A 13,698-nucleotide genomic window follows, 5' to 3' on the forward strand; every position below is an offset into this window, starting at 1 on the left:
TAGGCAAGTGTCTGATATCTTGGGGTACAGAGTTCAAGAGTAGGTCAGATGCACGGGAGAATTCTTGTATGCGATTGTGGGAAGAGGAGAGAAGACGGGAGTAGAGAAGGAGATCTTGTGAGGATCGGAGATTGCGCGCAGGTATGTACCAGGAGACTAGGTCACAGATATATGGAGGAGACAGGTTGTGGATGGCTTTGCATGTCGTGGTTAGGGTTTCGAACTGGAGTCTGTAGGCAATCGGGAGCCAGTGAAGGGATCTTATAGATTGCAATCTTATAGATTGCTGGAGCCAGTCCACAGTAAAAAAGCAGCCATAGAGTGTTTAGGAACCTTCCCACAGACTTTTCTTATCCAGGGCTGCTTTTGGCAGGGTTGGACGGGCCCACCAGTGAACCGGAGATTCCTCCGGTGGGCCCTGGCTTTTCCTTCAGGAGAGTTCATAGTGCAAACCTTGCAGGTCATGATGATGATAGAGGCCACCATCTCCTTAGCTTGCTGCTGGTACTTTTCTGTGGGAATTAGCTTGGCTCCTACCAGCCTGGAATATTTCCAGTAAACTATGGAACAACGCCATGGTATTAGCAGAGCCCCCAGTACCAGTAGTGAAGCCATCCACAATTTCCTTCTCAGGAATGTTATTTGGTAGACTAAGTGGATGCCCAAATACATCCGTTTCTCACAAAGGAGCTGAAGATACTGAGTGGCAGTAGATGCAAGTTTATCCAGCATGTTAGATATCACAGGGAGAACAGAGAGGGCAGCACAGTGGCTCAGTGGGCAGCACTGAAGCCTTGCAGCACTGGGGTCCTGGGTTCAAATCCCACCAAGGACAACATCTGCAAGGATTCTGTATGTTCTCCCAGTGTTTGCATGTGTTTCCTCCTCAGTAATAAAGCAGCCATAGAGTGTCCAGGAACCTTCACACAGACATTTCTTAGCCAGGGCTGCTTTTCAGCAGGGTTGGACAGGCCCACTTCTTCAGGAGAGTTCATAGCACAAACCTTGCAGCTGCTTTGGGGCTCTTGAGCAGAGGAGAAAGGTGGGCCCTCAGAATTAAATCCTCTGGTGAGCCTAATGTTCTTTAGTCCAACACTGCTTCTCTGTGAGAGTTGTATTTCACCACAGCTCAGTGAAAGGACTGGCATAGAGGGAAACTGTATCTACTCCAGCTTTCTTTTCTCCCAGGAAGTCCTCTAATGCAGCTTGTTGCATAAGCAATGGCAGCCCATCCAACATCAGCTCACACTTCTCACTGGCGCTTCAACACACAAAGATTTTTCTTTGCACCTTGAATTTCATGACTACAGAGTTGGGCAATGGCATAAGCACGTCCAATCCATAGTAAAAAAGCAGCCATAGAGTGTCCAGGAATCTTCACACAGACTTTTCTTAGCCAGAGCTGCTTCTCAGAGAGAGTTGTATTTCACCACAGCCATATTGTTTAGGACTGGCATACAGGGAAACCGTATCTATTATGGCTGTCATTTCTCCCCCCGTCATTTCTCTTTCCGGCCATTGTCACACATGACCATGTGTTAGCGCCACGATGGATTCCCGCTCTGACAGGTAGGGACTCCGGCGTGTCACTTCACTCACCCGTGCTGTGGCCGGCTCTTCCCTCCCCTGTGTTCTGCCTGGTTCCAGCAGGGCTACTGGTTGTGTCCTTAAGGCACGCATGCTCGCTCTCGCCCTCTTAAAGGGCCAGAGTGCACACTTGCTATTACGTCCCCAGACAATGGCTGTGGGACATTACATATATATTGCTTCCTCCCTGCTGGGGAGGTGCCTGAGCAACTTTCCTGTTCTACAGTCTATGTTGTAAAAGTTGCGTACTAGTCCATGCTACCAAGTCTGCTGCACTCCGGTGCAATCTAGCCTGCTGTACTCAGGTGCAAACTAAGCCTGCTGCACTCTGGTGCAATCCTGCTGCACTCCTGTGCAAACCAGGCCTGCTGCACTCTGGTGCAATCCTGCTGCACTCCGGTGCAAGCCAAGCCTGCTGCACTCCAGTGCAATTCTGCTGCACTTCGATGCAAACCAGGCCTGCTGCACTCCTGTGCAATCGTGCTGCACTCCGGTGCAAACCAAGCCTGCTGCACTCCTGTGCAATCCTGCTGAACTCCGGTGCAACCAATCCTGCTGCACTCTGGTGCAACCAAGCCTACTGCACTCCGGTGCAATCCTGCTGCACTCCGGTGCAAACCAGGCCTGCTGCACTCCAGTACAATTCTGCTGCATTCCGGTGCAGCCAAGCCTGCTGCACTTCAATGAAACCTTGCAGCACTCCGGTACAACCCAGCCTGATGCTCTCCAGTGCTATCCTGTTTGCCACTCCTGGGCACCATCCTGCCTGTCCTACTGGGTCCAGCTGCTGCGAGTCCGTTGGTCTTTTCTGGAGTAGCACCTGGGCCACCTTCCTCGTCCTTCCTCGGGACGCGGAGTCGTAAAGCCGCCATGCGTCTAGGGTCGGATTGGGCGAGGCCCCTAGTTAAGCCCCTCCAGGCACTCCTCGGTCCGAGACACAGTGATTCCACAAACCACGTTCGTGACACCATGCCTGGCTGTATATTCAGCAGTGAGAATCACAAATCTGCCTGCTGTGTTATACTTTTCAACAACTCTGCAGCGTTGTGCGGTTTGTCACCTAAGCATTAAGCATATTAGCTTCAGCACAGCCTGTTGCCGCTTGGCCAAGGCAGTGCTGCAGTGCCTCCAGCTTGTGACTGATGTGGTCATTTTGGAGATGGAGGCCGAACAGGAGGAGGAGGAGATGCAGCAGCTGAACAATGTGATTACATTGAGGTTACATTAGCGAGTCTGGTTTTTATACTGTGTTTTTATTTATATTTTTTTTACGTCTCTTCAAATGTGTATTGGAATGCGTCCTAATTTTTGGCAGCCCTTGAAATTGCTGCATATGCAATAACAGTATAGGACACCCACTCCTTAATAATGGGAAGGACAATTCAAATAGATTCTATATTCTAGAATATTAACTGTCTTATCTGAAATTCATTTACGGGTGAGGTATAGCAGTATGGATAGTGTATTACACCGATCCAGCCAGGTATTATTGCCTTATACTGCGTGCTTCTGGTGCTGCCTCCAAAAAAATAAAATCTATTCTATTCCCTATCGATAACGCTGTTAAATGCATTTACAATAGGGACAGGTGCTAGGTGGTATCCTCAGCTCCAGATGAGTGTTCATTCTGGTCGCATAAATGTCTTCCACAGTCCATAACTTTTCTTTTCGTATTTCTTTGGCCTTATATACAAATCATTACCCTAGAAAGAATGTTTCTTAACATTTTTTCCATTTTTTAGTATGTTTTTTTTATTGTCAGTCCGTAAAAGTGGCGTGATACTCTGACAACATTGTTCACAGATATGCTATTTGACAGCGACCAACTGTGAATAGGTTTGAACCCACAACTGCAATTCTTTAAATGAAGTGTAAAATTTGACATGCTCACAAAAATTGCTGGATTATTAGGGCAGTCATATGGGATCACGTCTGATGAGCACGGTTTCAGGCAGTCGCATAATAATATGGTATTTGTAAGCAAACAAGTGTCAATAGTTTGGAACAACATACACCTGACAGACTTTAAATGCAGTGTAATATGTGACACATTCCCAAATATTTCTGCATTATTACGGCAGTCATATGGGATCACGTCTGATGGCCACGGTTTCAGGCAGTCGCCTAATAGTATGGTATTTGTCAGCGACCAAATGTCAATTGGTTCAACAAAACACAGCTGTCTGACTTTAAATTCAGTGGACTATTTGGCACGCTCCACAAAATTTCTGTATTGTTACGGCAGTCATATGGGATTCCGTTTGATCAATGAAAAAAGTTTCTCTGCTTCCACAATACAGTAATGTGAATAAAATTTAAAAAATCTGGCTGTATTCTGTGAACAAGCAAATGGAGCAGTAAAATGGTGTACACATTCACTACAAGTGGCTTGATTTGTACCGCAGTTATATGTGATACGTCTGACAGACACCCACGGTTTTAAATAGTGGGCTTGTAGTTCACTATTATTCACAGCGACCACGTGTGAATAGCTTCACTGACACACTGCTACAAACTGTATATGGAGGACAATATTTTCCACATTCACTACAAATGGGTGGATTTGTACTGCAGTTATATGTGATACATCTGACGGACACCCATGGTTTTAAATATCGGGCTTGTAGTTTACTATTCTTCACCTCGACCACGTGTGAGTAGCTTCACTGACACACTGCTACAAACTGTAAATGGAGGACAATATTTTCCACATTCACTACAATTGGCTGGATTTGTACCACAGTTATATGTGATACGTCTGACAGACACCCACGGTTTAAAATAGCATGCTTGTAGTTTACTACTCTTCACAGCGACCATGTGTGAATAGCTTCACTGACACACTGCTACAAACTGTAAATGGAGGACAATATTTTCCACATTTACTACAAATGGCTGGATTTGTACCACAGTTATGTGTGATACGTCTGATGGACGCCCACGCTTTGAAATAGTGGCCCTATAGTTTACTATTCTTTGTTCTACAGTTATATGTGATACGTTTGACGGACGCCCACACTTTGAAATAGCGGCCCTATAGTTCATTATTTTTAGCAGCGACCACGTGTGAATAGCTTCACTGACACACTGCTGCCAAACTGTAAAAGGAGGATATTATTTTGCACATTCACTACAAGTGGCTTGATTTGTACCGCAGTTATATGTGATAGGTTTGACGGACACCCACGGTTTTAAATAGTGGGCTTGTAGTTTACTATTCTTCACAATTATCATGTGTGAATAGCTTCGCTGACGGACATCCACAGTTTAAAATAGTGGTCCTATAGTTTATTATTTTAGGCAGCGACCATGTGTGAATAGCTTCACTGACACACTGCTGCCAAACTGTAAAAGGAGGATACTATTTTTCACATTCACCACAAGTGGCTTGATTTGTACCGCAGTTATATGTGATACATCTGACGGACACCCACGGTTTTAAATAGTGGACTTGTAGTTTACTATTCTTCACAGCAACCATGTGTGAATAGCTTCACTGACACACTGCTACAAACTTTAAATGGAGGACAATATTTTCCACATTCCCTACAAATGTCTGGATTTGTACCACAGTTATGTGTGATACGTCTGATGGACGCCCACACTTTGAAATAGCGGCCCTATAGTTTACTATTCTTTGTACTACAGTTATATGTGATACGTTTGCCGGACGCCCACACTTTGAAATAGCGGCCCTATAGTTCATTATTTTTAGCAGCGACCACGTGTGAATAGCTTCACTGACACACTGCTGCCAAACTGTAAAAGAAGGATAATAGTTTCCACGTTCACTACAAATGGCTGGATTTGTACTGCAGTTATATGTGATACGTCTGACGGACACCCACGGTTTTAAATAGCGGCCCTGTAGTTTACTAGTTTACTATTTTTGGCAGCGACCTCGTGTGAATAGTTTCACTGACACAATGCTACAAACTCTAAATGGAGGACAATATTTTCCACGTTCACTACCAATTTCTGGATTTTTATTGCTGTAATATGGGATCACGTCTAATGATGGAAAATATCTGGCTGTATTCTGCAGTGCTAACAAGCATATGGAGCAGTAAAATGGTGTACTCTGGACTGTTTTTTAAGCAAATAATCAGGATTAAGATAAAAAAAAAATTAGCCCAGGCCCCTGATATCTGAGGCTATGTCTACAGATATCTGTAACAGCAAGAGCAGACAGAACATGCAATGGACCCTCTACTGCCACAAACCCTGACTGCCTGCCTAACTCCTGCTATCACCACTGAATATATGCAGCTGGATTAGTCCTCAGAAGGACTGTTAGTTCAGATGGATATATATATTTTGCTGTAGAATACCTATATCTAAGTATTGCACCGCCAATTCTGTCCCTAGCTCAGCAGCATCTCTCCCTACTCCTTACTCTGCCCGTTTCCGGGTTAGACTGTGACGAGCATAGGGGCACCAGGTCTTATATAGACCCGATGATGCTATGCGGCCAGCCAATCACTGTAATGCCACAACCAACATGGCTACGGCATTACAGTGCGTGACAGGCAATCCCTGCAAGTTCATTCTAAAGAGCGCCAAGCATGCAGGGCGGGGATACGAACTCCCGCCTGAGCAACCCGGAAATACTCACCGAGCATGTCAAACATAGTGATGCTCGGGCGAGTCCCGAGCAGTGGCGAGCACGCTCGCTCATCACTACTGATAATGACTGGTTCTGGAAAAGTAGTTCCACATTGAACAGTACTTTATCTGAGGAGTGAAAATGTGCTGTTCAACTATTCTTCTGTAAAGACTTTCAGCCATTTTGGAACATTTATCTAATGTTATATCTTTAGTATGGCTATTGTATTTTATGTACTTTGCTGCCATCTACTGACAGTTGTTATATATGCTGTTTATTATTACTCTATTTTTTCACAATACCTTTCTGTCTGCAACTCCTCCTATCCTTTTTCCTCACTTCCTTATTGTGTCAGTGCCATCTTGGACAACATATGCTTCAGGACTGGAGAAAGGATTCTCTTGTTACCGCTAACCCCATGCTTCTAATCTCAACTCTAACCTGCAGTCCTAACTTCTACCTCATCTTCCCTGACATCTCTTCACATCAAGCTAGAGTGAATAAAACCTGTTGAATTCATCAGTGCATAATCCTTCTGGACTAATCACGTGCCGTTCATAAAGAATAGGAGCACGGGTTAGCGATTAACGCTATCTGCCATTGCTTATACAGAGATCACATCCCTCAGACACATCTCACCTACGTACATCGGTGGCAGAATAGTAACAAGAGACCTAAGTCTACAGTGTCTGTGTGCATATGCATTGTCTTCTAGCAAGTCTTTAACCATTCGCCATCTTAGCTAAAGCATGTCCACAAAAAGCACTATGGATCTCTCTGTGAGAGAAGCACATCATGTTCCTAACACTAGTGATGAGCGAATATGTTCGAAATCCGATCTCAAATGTTAAGTTCAACACGAATGTGGCACATTCGAATTCGTGATTGGAAAGACTAGCAAAATGTGTTAAATTCGGGAAAATCAGTAATGTTCGGCGGTGGTTAAATGATTGCAGGGCAACTACTGCTTTTTTTACAGTTTTGCTAGCATAGTGCTTGCGTATGATGAGCGGGGAGATGTGGCAGATGAGTGGGGGGGCTGGTGAAAGCTCAGAACAGGTCAGATCAGCAGCGCGCTGTTTTTTTTTTTTGCCTTCCTGTAAGCGGTAACTTTAAGTCAGCAAAGCGCGGCTAGCCAATCAGAGCGCGGGAAGCATCCGCAGTGTCCCAGACACAAGGGCTTCTGCAATTGGCTGCTGTAATCACATGTTCTCTCCATATAAAAAGCGGCCATGTTCCCTCAGCGCCATTTTATGCATGTCACTGAAGGAGATAGACGCTGCTGATTGTGCTGTGTCCTGTGTAATGAGAGATATTAGCTAGATAGATGGACCTTTCTGTGGAAGTCAGATAGTGTAGATAAGTCCTGTCCTGTGCTGTGTACCTGTTCAATCGACTTTGCAGACTTTTTTTTTGTTTTTGTGCAATTACTGAGATTCTCACAGAAAGAGCAGGGTCTATGGCTCAGAACAGAGCTGTGCATCGATTGTACTGTGCTCTATGCAGACCTTCAATCTATTTTTGCACTTGATAATGTGATAAAGCAAGCAAGCCCTTGTAGGCCAATTTTTGTTTTTGTGGGGTTGAAATTCAGGACACCTCCTGAACAGAGAAGGTTGTTGCAGAACACAAAAAGATAAACTGACAAAAAGGTACTAGAGGTCCCAGAAGGACCAAGCAAACTGACAGAGATAGGCACAGAAGCACCTGGCTGGCAAAACAGTCAAACAACACTAAAGTCCAGCACAGCCAAAAGGGCGGAGCAAGAATATATAGGCAGATGGTCACGTGACCGCAAAACACAAGATGGAAAAAACAAACAGGAGGGTTCTAACAGTCCTATCCAAAGACAACTGACAACTTCTGTTACTGGATGGGCTACTCCACTCCCTTTCTTTGGCAGCCGCACAGCGATACGCCTTGTTGATAAGGACCAGAAAGAGCAGGTGCTCCAGTGGATGGCAAATGCTCCTTCAAGTGGCCTCTCCTCTTCTTCCTCCACCTCAACATCACACACAGTACAGTCCACAGAGGTGGCACCCCAATTACTCATGCTTTCACCCAGCTGACTGTAGCGAACCACAGATGGGCGAGTCTGTAGAACTGTTCACCCATTCTATACCATGGGCATCAGAAGTGTACTCCAAACATTCACAGAGTCAAGAAGAGGAGAAAAGCATCTGCACTGATTCCCAAAACTTTTTTACGTTGGATTTGGGGCAGGATGAAGTAGGATCCGAGCAGGTTCCTGACCCTTGTCACCAGACGTTAACCACCAAGGAGGGAGGTGATCCTGATGAGACTCAGATACCTGAGGCTCATGCGGACTTTACTGTGCTGTCAGGGCAACAAAAGGAGAAGGGTCACTCTGAGGGTGAGGAATGGGATAACATATTGGATGATGACAAGGTTGAAGATCCTACTTGGTCTGAACCCGGAGTCACGCAGCCGAGTAGGTTATCTGAGGAGGTGGATGAGGAAGACGAGGAGGTTACCTTCCGCCCTATGGCACAGACACGGAGTGATGCAAGCACGAGGAGCACTGCATCCTTAGCCACAACTGTGGCTGTGGCCAGCTGCAGTTGCGAGTCTGAAGCTCGCAGGGGTGGCAAGGGTTGCCTAGCCTGGGCATTTTCTAAGATCGCAAAGGATGAGCCAACTCATGTTATCTGCACGCTTTGCAAGAAAAAATTCAGTAGAGGGAAAAAGTGCAATAATTTTACTACTACATGCATGAACCTTCACATGTGCACACAACATGCGTTACGCTGGGAATCTCACTGCGTTAAAATGCAGACCAGCGAACATCAACAACCATCAGCTGCCCCATCAACCGCATCTGCTGCTTCTTCCTCCTCCTCTGTTACCGTGCCAGTGTTGGCATGCAGGTCTCCCACCGCAAAACTTCTGGTTCTCAACCCACTCCAGTCAGGCTGACTGAGAGCCCATCAGCTGTAACGTAAGTTGACATGCCTGCTGTTTGTTTCACCGAGCACACCACTGTAACATCTGCGCCTGTACCTCACTAACAGTCCAGCAGTTTGTCCGTTTGACAGTACTCTGCCCTCTTTCAGCACCGCAGCCAGCCATCGGTCCCGCAGTTGTGGTCACGTAAAAGATTGTTTCATCCTACACATGACAAAGCTAAAAGGTTGAACTCCACCATCTCAAATCTGTTTGCCACGGAAATGCTGCCTTTCCGCCTGGTAGATACAGACGGTTTCCGAAAGCTGATGACCGTTTCAGTCCCCCAGTACCAGTTGCCCAGTCGCCATTACTTCTCTAAGAAAGCTGTGCCTGCACTACACCAGCATGTCGCAGACAACATCACCCTTTCCTTGACTAAATCTATATCAGCCAGGGTGTATTTCACCACAGACACCTGGTTGAGTAAGCATGGCCAAGGGCGTTACATCTTGCTGACTGGGCACTGGGTGACTCTGGTGGCTTTGTGGACAGGCGGGGAAGGGGCTGCTCCACAAATCTTGGAATCCCCAAGGCTTGCAGAACAAACCTCTGTATTTAAAACTTCCTCCACTGCTTCTGCGTCCTCCACCTCCTCTAGGGCCCCCACCTGCGCAATCAACCTCTGCCTTAATAAGACACGCGTTCCAACAGTGCAGAGAAAATCCACACCACCTCTGTACTGCACAGCCAGGGCTCACCGCAATCAGGCAGTCTTAAAATTAATATGCCTTGGAGATCGCAGTTAGACAGCTGAAGAGTTGTGGATTGCTCTCAAGGCTCAGTTTCAACAATGGCTGTCTCCACTGGAATTGGAGCCAGGGAAGGCCGTGTGCGATAACACTGTGCAAACCTGTTGGCGGCCCTACGCCGAGGCCAACTCACACAAGTGCCTTGCATGGCTCACGTTATCAACCTGGTGGTACAGCGATTTCTCCGCCACTAACCCGGCCTGGATGAGCTTCTTCAGAAAGTACGGAAGCTGTGTGCTCACTTCCGCCGTTAGCATCCCTCATGTCATCAACTTGCGTCGATACAGAGGTCTTTCTCCATGCCAGTTAACAGGTTGATATGCGATGTCCACTCTGCACATGTTGCAGCGACTGTAGCAGCAGCAAAGAGCCCTGACGCAGTATGTCATGTCGCATAGCCTAAGCCAACGCAGTATGGACGTGGGGCATATCACGTTTACGGAGTGGGAACAGATTAAGGACCTCTGCACCTTTCTGCACAGTTTTGAAATGGCTACTAAACTAGTTACTGCTGACAATTCCGTCATCAGCATCACTATTCCGGTCATCTACATGCAGGAGAAGACTTTGAATAGCGTGCGGCAGGAGGTGGTTGTCCCAGAAGAAGAGGAGGATGCGGAAGGGATAAGAATGTCTCAAAGTTCCAGACTATCATCACACAGGCGTATGCCAAGTGACGGTGGCTTCCTGTGATCGAGGGGGTTTGGTGATTAATCTTCCAGGAAGTAGGGACATCCAACCTAACCGCAGACGGGTTAACAACCTGAAGCACTATAAATGGACCCATAAACTTAGGACCCAGTTTTTTAGAGGGAATCCTCAACCGCAAGTTCCTTGAGGACAACCAAACCATGTCACCCACAGTAAACAAAACCTCCTTACGTTTCTTGTCAAAATACTTCTTGGACTTCTTGTTAGCCTCTTGAAGGTTGCAATGTACATTAGTCCAAACTCTCTTCAAATCACCAGAAAAATTCTCCTCCTCCGGGACCGTCGACCCCAATTTGGAGAACGAACCAAAAGATGGATGTCTCCCAGTACAACAAAAAAAAGGAGAACACCCAGCTGAGTAGGATGTATGATTGTTAAGAGCAAATTCTGCGAGAGGCAGAAACTCAGACCACACCTCTTGATTGTCCGCCAAAAAACAACGCAAAAACTGTTCTACATCCTGGTTCTTTATTTCAGTCTGTCCATTAGACTCAGGATGATACCCAGACGAAAATGACAAATGGACTCCCAACCTGTCACAAAAAGCACGCCAAAAGTGAGCCACAAACTGAGGTCCTCTATCAGAAACAATATCCGTGGGAACGCCATGAAGCTTGACAATCTCCTTAACAAACGCCTTAGCGAGTGTCTTGGCGCAGGGCAACTTAATGAATGGAACCAAATGACACATCTTACTAGAATGGTCCACGACCACCCAGATGACAGTAAAACCCTTGGAGACAGGAAGATCAGTAATAAAATCCATTGTGAGATGCGTCCAAGGCACATTAGGAACCTCCAGAGGGCAAAGCAACCCCGCAGCAGGAGTATGTGAAGCCTTTGACCTAGCACACACAGTACATTGATGCACCCACTTGATGACTTCTTTCTGCAATCCAGGCCACCAAAAACTGCGACTGATAAGTCTCTTAGTCTCAGAAATTCCTGGATGACCTGCCAACAGAGACTCATGACACCCCACAACCAAATCTCTCCTAAAGGTTCTAGGCATGAACAACCTCTCATGGGGAGTGTTAGATGGAGCGTCATCTTGAGCTTTCAGAATCCCATTCTCCAAGACAGAGTCCAATGCCGCCACCACAACTCCTTTCTGTAAAATGCTCTCCTCCTCCTCGGCACCGACCGTAGGAGAGAAGCTGTGAGATAAAGCATTGGCTTTAATATTGTTAGTACCAGGGATATAGGTAACATAAAAATGAAACCGAGAAAAAAAAAGTGCCCACCTAGCTTGACGGGCATTCAAGCGCTTGGCAGCATTCAGATAGATCAAATTCTTATGATCTGTGAAAACTTGAATAGGAAATCTAGCGCCTTCCAAAAAATGACGCCAATGTTAAAACGAAGAGTTTAATAGCCAGCAACTCCTGATTTCCAACATCATAATTCAGTTCGGTTTCCCAAAATTCTTTTGAAAAGAAGGCACAAGGATGTACTCCATCCCTGTTCTCCTGAGAGAAAACTGCTCCGACCCCCACCGATGAAGCATCGACCTCGACCAAAAAAGGCTTGGTCTCATCAGGCTGCATAAGGATAGGGGCAGAACTGAACCTCTCTTTGAGATACTTAAACGCTTCAATGGCCTCAGTAGTCCACTGGACCGTATTCGCACCTTTCCTGGTGAGATCGGTTAGAGGCTTAACAAGTACAGAAAAATTCTTAATGAATTTCCCGTAATAATTGGCAAAACCCAAAAATCTCTGTATAGATTTCAAACCAATAGGCCTAGGCCATTCCTGCACAGCCTGAACCTTCACCGGGTCCATCTCAAAGCCCTCGCTGGAGAAAATGTAGCCCAAAAACCTAATTTTCTGCACAGCGAACTCACATTTCTCCAGCTTAGCAAAGAGTGAATTATCACTCAATAACTGCAAAACTTCACGTACACTCTGCCAATGGGACCCCAGATCTGGCGAATAAATCAAAATGTCATCTAAATACACAATCACATTCTTACCAATCAAAGGTCTCAGGATGTCATTAATAAGGTTCTGAAAAAATGCAGGTGCATTGGTAAGACCAAAAGGCATCACTAGATTCTCAAAATAACCTACCGGAGTGTTAAAAGCAGTTTTCCATTCATCACCCTCCTTCACTCGTAACAAATTGTATGACCCCCGGTGATCAATCTTAGAGAACCACTTGGCCCCAACTAACTGGTTAAACAAGTCAGGAATTAACGGCAATGGGTAGGAATTGCGTACGATAATCTTATTAATTTCATGAAAATCCAGACATGGACGTAAACCCCCATCCTTTTTTTTAACAAAGAAAAATCCAACTGCCACAGACGACTTAGAAGGTCTAATGTGACCAGCAGCCAGGCTAGTCTGTATGTACTCCTCCAAGGCCTTTCTTTCAGGGATAGTCAGAAAACAAGCGACTCTTGGGAAGAGTAGCTCCCGGAACAAACTCAATGGCGCAATCATAATCCCTATGAGGAGGTAAAACTTGCGACTCCTACTCCGAAAAAATCCTCCAAAAATCTTGAATAGGTACACGTAATTCCCCTTTTTCCACAGCCGCAATGCGACCGTTACAACATTTATCATAGCACTTCAGACTCCAAGACTTAATCACATTAGTAGACCAGTCCAGCAAAGGATTGTGCAGTTTTAACCAAGGCAATCCTAGAACGACCAGAGAGGGTAAATTATTTAATACAACCAAGTCCAAAATTTCTTGGTGAAGTCCATTGATAGTGAGGGGAAATGCAGCAACCTTGTGAGTAATACATTTCAACGGAGTGTTATCAATTGCAATCACAGAAATAGGTGATGACAAAGGTTTGGATTTCAATTTAAGTTTTTCCAAAAACCCTTTATCAATCACATTAAGTGTTGAACCACAATCCACAAATACCTGAAATTCAATCAAATTTTCCTGCAAAGTAGTACTCCCTGAAAGAAATACTCCTGCAGAGAGTAAACAAGCTATACGGTCGTACCTGACCTTTTTTTTTCTTTAATTAAATGAAGCTCACAATACTTAATCAAATGGTCAGCTTCACCACAATAAAGACACAATCCCTCGGCGACCTCCGGTCTCTTTCCTGAGAGC

The sequence above is a fragment of the Phyllobates terribilis genome, unplaced genomic scaffold (genome assembly GCF_046119375.1).
Source record: "Phyllobates terribilis strain yellow unplaced genomic scaffold, ASM4611937v1 Scaffold_1__5_contigs__length_1240528914, whole genome shotgun sequence".
In the NCBI taxonomy this organism is placed as follows: Eukaryota; Metazoa; Chordata; class Amphibia; order Anura; family Dendrobatidae; genus Phyllobates; species Phyllobates terribilis.